At 44.3% G+C, this 9,051-nt stretch overlaps 1 long non-coding RNA gene across 1 annotated transcript; it reads left to right on the forward strand.

Moving 5' to 3' along the window:
- Positions 1 to 308: 308 nt before the first annotated feature.
- LOC110353269 (uncharacterized) lies at positions 309 to 3,727 on the forward strand. Its single transcript, XR_003496741.3, has 2 exons — positions 309 to 488; positions 2,636 to 3,727. It is a non-coding gene; the product is annotated as an uncharacterized lncRNA (long non-coding RNA).
- Positions 3,728 to 9,051: the final 5,324 nt, after the last annotated feature.

A 9,051-nucleotide genomic window follows, 5' to 3' on the forward strand; every position in this document is an offset into this window, starting at 1 on the left:
ATTCCTTCCTTCAACTTTCCTTGCTCTGAAACTGCACTTACCAAAAGCTGAAGACCCGAGGTCTTTCTTTGTAAAGGCTTTTGCTGAGAGTTGCCAAATTCAGTGGACTTTGAGGCCTAAAACATTAATCCATATCAGAAAAATAAATAAATAAATAAATAAATAGAATAAAAATGGGGAAGTGTGTCTGGCCCAAACAGTCCCCAGAAATCCCCTGCAAGTGTGCCAAAACTGAGCAAAGGACTGCACTAATAAGTTGCCTGTAAAAGGAATAAACATTCTCCTGGTGATTAATTTACTCAAATTACTGTTTTCCCTTTCCCTTCCAGTCTGCACTTTCTCCTGCTAGCCTCTAAACAATCATCCTTCCTCTAGCAGAACAGTATTCCTAAGAAACATATGTGCATTTAACTGAGCTCCTCTCTTTGCAGACCACATCTACAGCAGTGGTCTGGGATCTGGGAAAGCAGGACTCTTCCTTTCAAAAGGTAACAGACTAAAAAAGCTGCTGGCAGGAACCTGGGGTTGGGCAAATTCAACTGAAAAACCAAGTGAACTCAGGGAGTAATTAACAACTGGAGCAAATTCTCTCAAAGATATGAGAGGTTTTTGAAATGCAAGGCGCTGGAGAGAGGAAAAAAAATCATTTTAGAATGCATGCTTTAGCTAGGGAAGAAGTAATGGGCTTGACATAAAAATTTGCTTTCCTGCCCTTCCTATACAGGAGGTCAGGCTAAATTGTCTTAATATGCTGTCTGGCTTTAAAAATAAATGTTTTGTGTTTTTTTTTTTTTGTTGTTGTTGTTGTTTTTTGTTTGTTTTTGTTTTTTCTGCCTGACTTGTCTAGCCATGTTGAGTTTAAAATATTGCCAAAAGATTGCACCTGTTTTGGTGAAAGGAGAAAAGAGATTGTGCTGAGCCTCCTGCTGCTTCCCTTCCCTTCCCTTCCCTTCCCTTCCCTTCCCTTCCCTTCCCTTCCCTTCCCTTCCCTTCCCTTCCCTTCCCTTCCCTTCCCTTCCCTTCCCTTCCCTTCCCTTCCCTTCCCTTCCCTTCCCTTCCCTTCCCTTCCAAGGCTCAGGCATTTGTTTATTTCTTTATTTTTGGTGACCATTTTCTTTGCATTTCATTTTTCTATCCAGGGCCCCTGCAGCTATATTTAGCTGGTGGAAATTGGCCAGGCGGTTAGACAAGTTCTTTTTTATTATTATGATTATTTTCATTTAGGTATTTATTTTGGAGGGCTTTATTAGAAGAGAAAGGAAAGTGACCGACAACCTGAGAGGTGCATCTCTCGGTCCTCTCTTTACACCAAGCTACCTGGGGCTTCCACTTTCTGAACTCTGACACAAGATGAATATTTGTTCCCTTTCTGCTCTGTGTGGTTGGGTGTACTTCACTTGTGGTTTATAGACCATCCAGTTCATCCTCACCATCTGTTTTCCAGCGGACTCCTCTGCTATTTACCCTATCTGAATATGAACTTTTCCCAAGCATTCATCATTAATCCTCTCCCCTTGAACTTTTCTGGGTCTTTTTTTTCAGAGTCTGTGGCCAGAGTTAACATGCCTATTTCAGCCGTAGTTCCACCAGGGAGGTCATTAAGTGCATAACATCATTATGCACATGGCACGATGATACTTTTCCTTTATTCTCAGTTCTCTTCCTAATAATTCCTAATGTTGTATTGGCCCTTTTGACCTTTGCTGGGCACAGAGCTGAGCTATTCACAAAGTTTCAGCATCTTTCCTGAATGCTAACGACTACTTTTGGGTGCATGACCACCTATGCATAGTTTTTTCCTCATCTACATTATTTTGCATTCATTAGTACCAAATTCATCACCCCGCAATCCAATGTCATGAAATCTCTCCCACAAGTGTTGAAAATTAACTTTGACTACCCTGAATAATGAAGGATTGTCAGCAAACTGTTACCAACCTATTTATATCTTTCCCCAGATCTTTTCAGAATACAGTGACTGGTATGGGTCCCAGAACTACCTTAAGGAAATTTCTAATAAAATTCCTCCACTGTGAAAGATGCCTATTTAATCATAATTTTTTTCTTCTTCTCTGTTTATTCCACAATTTATTAAAGCAGAAGACCTTTTATCTTACCCTATGACAGCCTAGAAAAGTTAGGTAGACTGCTGAATATTATGCCCAGGACCTTAAACACTACAAAACCTTCATGAAAGAAGACAATATTGACTTATGGGAAAGAAAAGGGGAGGAGTGGTGGATGATATCACTTCAGAGGAATTTGCAAAGGCCAGTAGTGTATGGACACTGTGTGCAGTGTGCGTCTCATGCCAGCTTCACAAGATCAAACACTTTTTTCCATGGGAGCAGTGGACAGCCTTAGAGCAAAGCCAATGTGACAGGCAACTGCGAAGTAAGAAGGTCATGTATTTATTTTAAACCAGAAAATGGTACTTATGCCAATGTATTCCTAAAAATACTGTTAGCAACATAGAAATAAAAGTCACGGGCAGTGAACAGATAAAACTCAGGCTTTGCATAAATAAGTTTATTCCTATTAATGGTTTAGGTAAATATAAAAATTTAAAAATAAAAATAAAAATCCATAACTTCCCTAGGTAATAAGTACCTAATGTGTCTTAAAAATATTCCAGTCCCTAGGTCTCTTGAAAAGGTAATAACTAATGGAGGGATCAGGAACCAAAAGAACCGGGGAAGGATTTGGAAATATCTTCAAATGAATTAGGAATCTCTCAGCTGAGTGCAGAACAAAGGAGGAAAAGGCTTCGCGCACTGCAGCTCACTGTGAGGGAGGTTGAAAGAGGACCTGGGTGAACCTCCTGCTTTGAGAGCCTCAGATCAAACAGAGCAGTGAGAATACCATCACTAGCTGTTTGAAGAGGAAAAAAAATGTATAAAAAATAATACATAAAAAAAAAAAAAAAAAGATTTAGCCTTCACATTTGCATAGACCATAAATAATTAATCAAGGAAAAGAAAAGAAAAGTTCACTAAGTATTCTCTTTCCCCACACGGGGAGGAAATCTGTCGGAGGTGTCTGGTATTGATCAAGATGCATCAGCAGAGCTGCAGGCGATACCCCTGGGACCCAACATTTTGGGGATAGGGTGGATTTGCTGGGACACCCAGCTGCTGTGCACAGAGACCTTCATGAGTGGGGCCCGAGGAGGTCACAGCAGCGGTCAGGAGCTTGGAGCATGCACACAGGGAGAGGCTGTGGGAGCTGGGTACTTCCAGGCTGGAGAAAAGAGGGTCTGAACAAGACCCTGAGCAACCTGAGCTGGCCTTGAGGCTGTCCCATGGTTAAACAGGGTCTGAAATAGAGACCCACAACCTCGTTTATTCCTCAAGCCCACAATTCTTTGGAAAATGGAGTGCAGGCATCTATCTCTTCCCTTTAGGAGAGCCTTTTTCTGAAGGCTGCCATCTGTGTTGAGCTGAACTCCTCTGAGGCTCCAGCGCAAAAAGCCATTTTTTGCACGAACGCCGAGTGCAGAGCTTTGCAGCAGTCATTTTGTTCCAGAGAGAAGCAACAGGAGGGCGTGCTTAGAGGCTCCAAAAAGCTTTGGAAGAATCAGCTCCTGTCAAGCTACAGAGTGGCCATATCACACTCCTCCGGCGGCCTCAGAGTTGGCCGGGCACATTTCTGGAAGATACTGCACCGAGAAACGCTGGCTGCTGTCCAGAATATTCAAAACGTCCATAATAAAATGTAAATATGCTCTCCTTCCCTGCTGTTTTTGATTTGTGTCTATCAAGGGAAATCAGCGTCCCTGTTGTTTCAGTTCAGATGTACTCCTAAGGTCGGCACACCCCGAGCCCTGACGGCGACGCTAAATCATTAATGACCTAGGTTTTCATCACCCGACTTTGTGCTGACCGGTCATAGCTCTTCATTACATCTGTGCTGTCATCAGGAGGGCTGGTGACAACAAGGGCAGCGAGGTCACACAATACATGTCCAAGGGAAGGGCCTTCCTGCCCTAACACCCTGATGTTTGCTAGCTGAGTCTCACAAAATTGGGAATTTCAGGGCAAAAGAGGGGAACCATCAGCTCACAAAAGGAGCTGGCTGTTACCTATTTTGCCAGGGGACCCCACATGTTTGGGGTCAACAGCATCTCCCCCAGCATCCTTCCGAGCTCATCAGGGTCCAGGAGCCAGGACCCGCAGTCCTTTAGGGGCCACAAACAGAATTTGCCCAGATAATGGGGAAAGTTAAACCCAAAAATTCCAGCCTCATTTGGCTTTCTCTAAACCCAAAACAAAAGGCGTGTAAATATCATCAGCTGGAAAAAAGATGGTGTGCTAACATTGCTGATGACTGGATGTTGTTTGTCATTAAAAGCAGAAAACAAATGGAGTGCAATCAAAAGAACCTAGACTTAGAGAGATTGAGTCACTTTTATGCTAATACATCTTCATCAGGCCTCCCCGGTGGATCTGTAAAATGGTCTATTTATTGTAACTGAAGTTTATGATAAAAGTGCTATCATATTCTCCAGCTCTCATAAAGGTACGTACGCAGCTATTTAGAAAAACTTATTTTTCTCTCCTTTTCAGTCCTCCATAAATTCTCCCTGCTTTTTTTTTTCTTTGCAAAGTGCTGCTTTCAAGCAAGGTGAACACAAATCATCTGCTCAGCTGTACGAGGGCAGGGGTCAGCTCACCTGGGTACCACCTTCATCTTCCTTGTCCCTGCTCAAGCCCAGCCCTGAGAAACAATATCATTAGTGATATTAACTCGTTAACAACGGGCTGCACTTCTGCAATGCTCTGAGCTGGCTCCAGACCCGTGGGTGCTCCTGGCTCACAAATATTGCTCCTTCCATCAGTTGTCTCATTTTTGTGGGCTCCGGCATCACAGCCACCTTGGCTCTTCCCTCCTCGTCTGGGATTTGGGATGCCAGAGTTTAGTTTCCCATTATTTGCCTCTCCCTGGAGTGACAATCTGACACCGAGGTGCTCAGCATCATTCCCCCTGTTCTTCTCCTTCTCTTTATCCTCCTCCTTAATGACGCTGAGCTAAGAAGAAGAAAATCGTTGCAATTACTAAAAGGCTGTTGCTCTGATCTCAAAGAGTTGTACTTCAATAAAGGCCCCCAAAGTGGCTTTTAACCACAAAATGCCCTGATCTAGGGTGGTAAAATCAATTCTAAAGGAAATAAATATAAATCTTTGAGTTACCCTGATCTGCTGGGAGGGTTGCCAACAAGCAGTCCCCTATTAAAGCCCGCTGATCCTGCAGCTGATCCCTCCTTACGCAGTGCACCTCACGGTCCTTCTGAACAAGGAGTGCTACAAATCACAGCAGCATCTCCCTTTCTCTACCCCCTCTAAAAATCTTGATTGTGGTCAAAATACCATAAGATAAATAAATAAATAAAAATCTAAAACCTCCTCCCTCCCAAACCCCCTTCACCCGCACACAGTTTAACCCTCACCTCCACCACAAGGACACCTGCTCCAGCCCACCGTATGCCCAACAAACCCACACTAATTACCCGGAAAGCATCATTACCTACAAGAATAACACTCAGAGCCCTCTTTTCACTCTATCCCATACAACCCATGTTGTCCTACGGGGCAGATGTGGCACCAAAGGCCCTGCTGGATACCTGATGTGGCACAGCCAACACAAAAACCCACCAGATTGAGCCAAACTCACCCTGTGGGTTGAGTTCCCTCCCAATTACATTAGAGAGCACACTTGATTACATCAAAAATTAACATTTTGGTCACACACGAGGCCAAACTCACGGGTGAGGAAAGGTAAATAATCATAAATGGACAAAACTGAGACGGGAGCAGACCCACCAGTAAGTGCCTGAGTAAAAAAAGAGCCTACAAAGTGTCTGTTTGCCCCTCTCCAAATGGCTCAAAATGTGCAGGGAAGCTGTCAAATTTGTCGTATGGTTGCTGCTACCGGGGCTTTGACTTTCTGGAAAAGGGCCAGCGTTTATGACGAAGCGTCTAAAAAAACTCATTTGGTCAAAGCAAACCTGGAGAGCTGGGGAGGTGCCGCCACCAACGTGCACCCGGTGTTTTGGGGTGGCAGGCACAGAATTTGTATTTTCAACCTGCAGAAAAGCAAGTCCCAAAACATCCTTGGTCTTCTGCCTCACGTGGCATGAAACAGCCTGTAATATTTCACATGTTTTTGCAAAATTGCCCCTAATTTGTGCTGGAAATGATACAAATGTTGTTCAGTCTCTCCCTGTGACTCAAGTTTCTCTAGGTCCTGGATCCCAGTCACGACCGCCTGCATGACTTTGGCATTAATTTTTTGAAGACTACACATCGATTTTTATATGAAGGCGCTATCAGTATTAGTCAGCATCCCACTATTTATAAATCTTGGTGTTTTGTTTGCTTTCCTGACTGCAATTATAGAGTGAAAAGAGGTTTGTATTGAACCGTCTGTCCTGGTACAGAGGTGTCACTCTCAGGCGGGCACAGATTATCTGAGAATCCTGTCCAGAGCAGGATTTGCTCAATTTTTTCTCTTCTCTTCTGCATTATCTTGCATTTTATCAGTGCTTAATTTCCTCTGCTATGTTGTTGCTAATTCCCTTGGCTTGTTTCAGCATCTCTGAAGCTCTTCCTTGCTTTTGATTGCCTAAATTAGTTCTGTGCCATCAGCGGATTCATCTGCCTCTATTTCCGAGCCATGTAGCAGCCCATTAACCAGCACAGCACGGCTGGGACTAAGCACCAGACTGTGACCTCTGGCCATAACTGACCATGTAATCCCTTTGCTTTCTCCTAGGACAGCTGTAGGACCACAACAAGAGTTCCCCACTCATCCCGTGGCCCCCTAGCTCCTTCAGGAGGGTTTTTCTTCTCCATGAGCTGTTGGGTCCGTGCTCTCCCGTTGTAAGCTATCTCCTTGACATGTCATTATCCTGCTTATAAACATCATTTCAAACTAATTTCCCCAGGACAATTGTAAAGAAGGGTGACCTGTAATTCCCCCAGTCACACCTTAAGGCTTTTTGGATATAAATGAAGCCTTCCCTATATCCCAATCCTTCTGTCTTTTCCTTAGTGAGTCTTTCACCTCATATCTAAATTGCTTCCAAATGGCCAGATGCTTTGGACCCCCCAGGGAAGGCCTCTTAAGACAAGGCAAGGGACATTCAAGGTTCATGGCAGGGATTTTTCCAGCAATCTACAGGCAAGTCTATAGGGACAGGGGGCTGTCATGCCTGCCCCATCTACATTTTACCCCAAAATCAAAACTGCAAGGTCTACCAGGGAGGGAGACCCTAGTGGGAGGCAGCTCGTGTCTGAAAACCATGCTGAAATATTAGCATGGGGCAGCACTTGAGCTGATATTGCCTCAGGGGAAGGTTAGAAAAGGACTGCAAGCACCATTTTGAGAGTTGTTTTCCTTCTCATCCCACTCACACACCAACACATAAACATTTTTAAGGCGTCCATGCTCTCCAATTGCTCTTCTCAGTTGCCTCAGAGGGACCCCCAGCATGGGAGGAACCTCTCAGTTTATATACGTCTTTGATGTGCTTATATTCTTATTTTATATGTTCCACCTTCCATACCGAAACAGGATCAAGAGCTTTACTGTGAGCTTCTGTAATGAAACCATTCCTGTATCTGGGGCTCAGCTTTAAATACTCCCTACAAATAATTCATCTTCTACGTCCTTGTGTCAATATGGTCTTTGCCCAGCAAATATGAGGGGCTAGGTGAAGCAGTAGGAACATTTTATATGAAGCTGTATGGAACATATGTAAAAAATCAGAATCTTCTGGACTGAGATGGAAATAGTGCCTTATTACAGGAGGCAGATAATCACTAAATTAGCTCCTACGTGTCTACATGATGCAGAGCAATTGGCAACCAGCTACCTCCAATAACCTGACGTCATCATGAGTCTTCTTTTCTCATTAATGGGCTTTGGATGAAGTCCCAGACTCTTCGCTTTGTGTCCCAGTGCAAAACATCAACATTTTCCTGCTCGTTTGTTTGTTTGTTTGTTTTTCTTAAAACTATTAAAACCTCAGTGCTTTACCCATTTCCAGGCACTTTGTGGTGCATTACTGTCAGTGAATGCATCCCTACGAATGTGTCCACAACACTCAAATAGACCCTCTAGGCAACACCTGGGGAAAGCCGATGGAGTTAGGTGTAATTTGGTGAATCCACACTGATTTACACAAATCTGACAAACTGTGTAGTGGGCAGTGAGTTTATCTTTAATTCTTCTTTTCTTGGTTTTGCTTCCAAAGAGATTTTAAACAACAGCAACCTATGAACTGTGTCCATGCAAATCTTTCCCCAGCACACCAAGGGAAGCCAAAGCCAAGACTGATGTCTGAAACCATTTGTGAGGGCACAGAAAGCAATGTGTCACCACTTGCTTTGACCCAAGCAAAGCGATGTCCAAGCCTCTCAGCCAGCCAGGCTCATCTGGACACTGCAGAAATTGAGGGTGTTCGTATTTCATCCAGCTGACATGAGTTCTCCAGCCCAGGAGACAAAACATCCCATTTGCACATACTTTTGAGGGCACTGCAGGAGCAAAGCTGTAGCTTGTGCCATAGCCATGAAACACGGTGCCACTGCGCTACCATTTAACCTTCCTTCTGCCTCCCACCTTCTCTACCCAGATTTAACAACCAGGGTTAACCTAAAATTACTGGCAGGGCTCTCCTAGACATTCAAAATCTGGCTGCTCATGATGTTGAAAAGCCTGGAGAGCTCCAGCAGCCACCTGGATGTGGGACTGGGCACCCTGCTCAGGGTGCTACCAGTCCCAACCAACTCTGCTCAGTGGTACCAGTTTGCTGGTCGACTTCCCAAATCCCATAATATTCCACTACTGTTTCTAAGCAGTCCCTGCCCTGCTCCTGTCCCTAATTTCATGTCCTGCCATTCCTCACCTGCCTACAGATGTGCTCCTGGCCCAGCATGGGGCCACTTTGACTCTGGGCAGAGCTGGGGAGGGAGAAGCCTCCAGGGGAAGGAGCTGCTGGGAACCTCTTAAAACCTGTCCACTCTCCACCAAAAATAAATAAATAGATAA

This window comes from Anas platyrhynchos, chromosome 4 (assembly GCF_047663525.1).
Source record: "Anas platyrhynchos isolate ZD024472 breed Pekin duck chromosome 4, IASCAAS_PekinDuck_T2T, whole genome shotgun sequence".
Taxonomy (NCBI): Eukaryota; Metazoa; Chordata; class Aves; order Anseriformes; family Anatidae; genus Anas; species Anas platyrhynchos.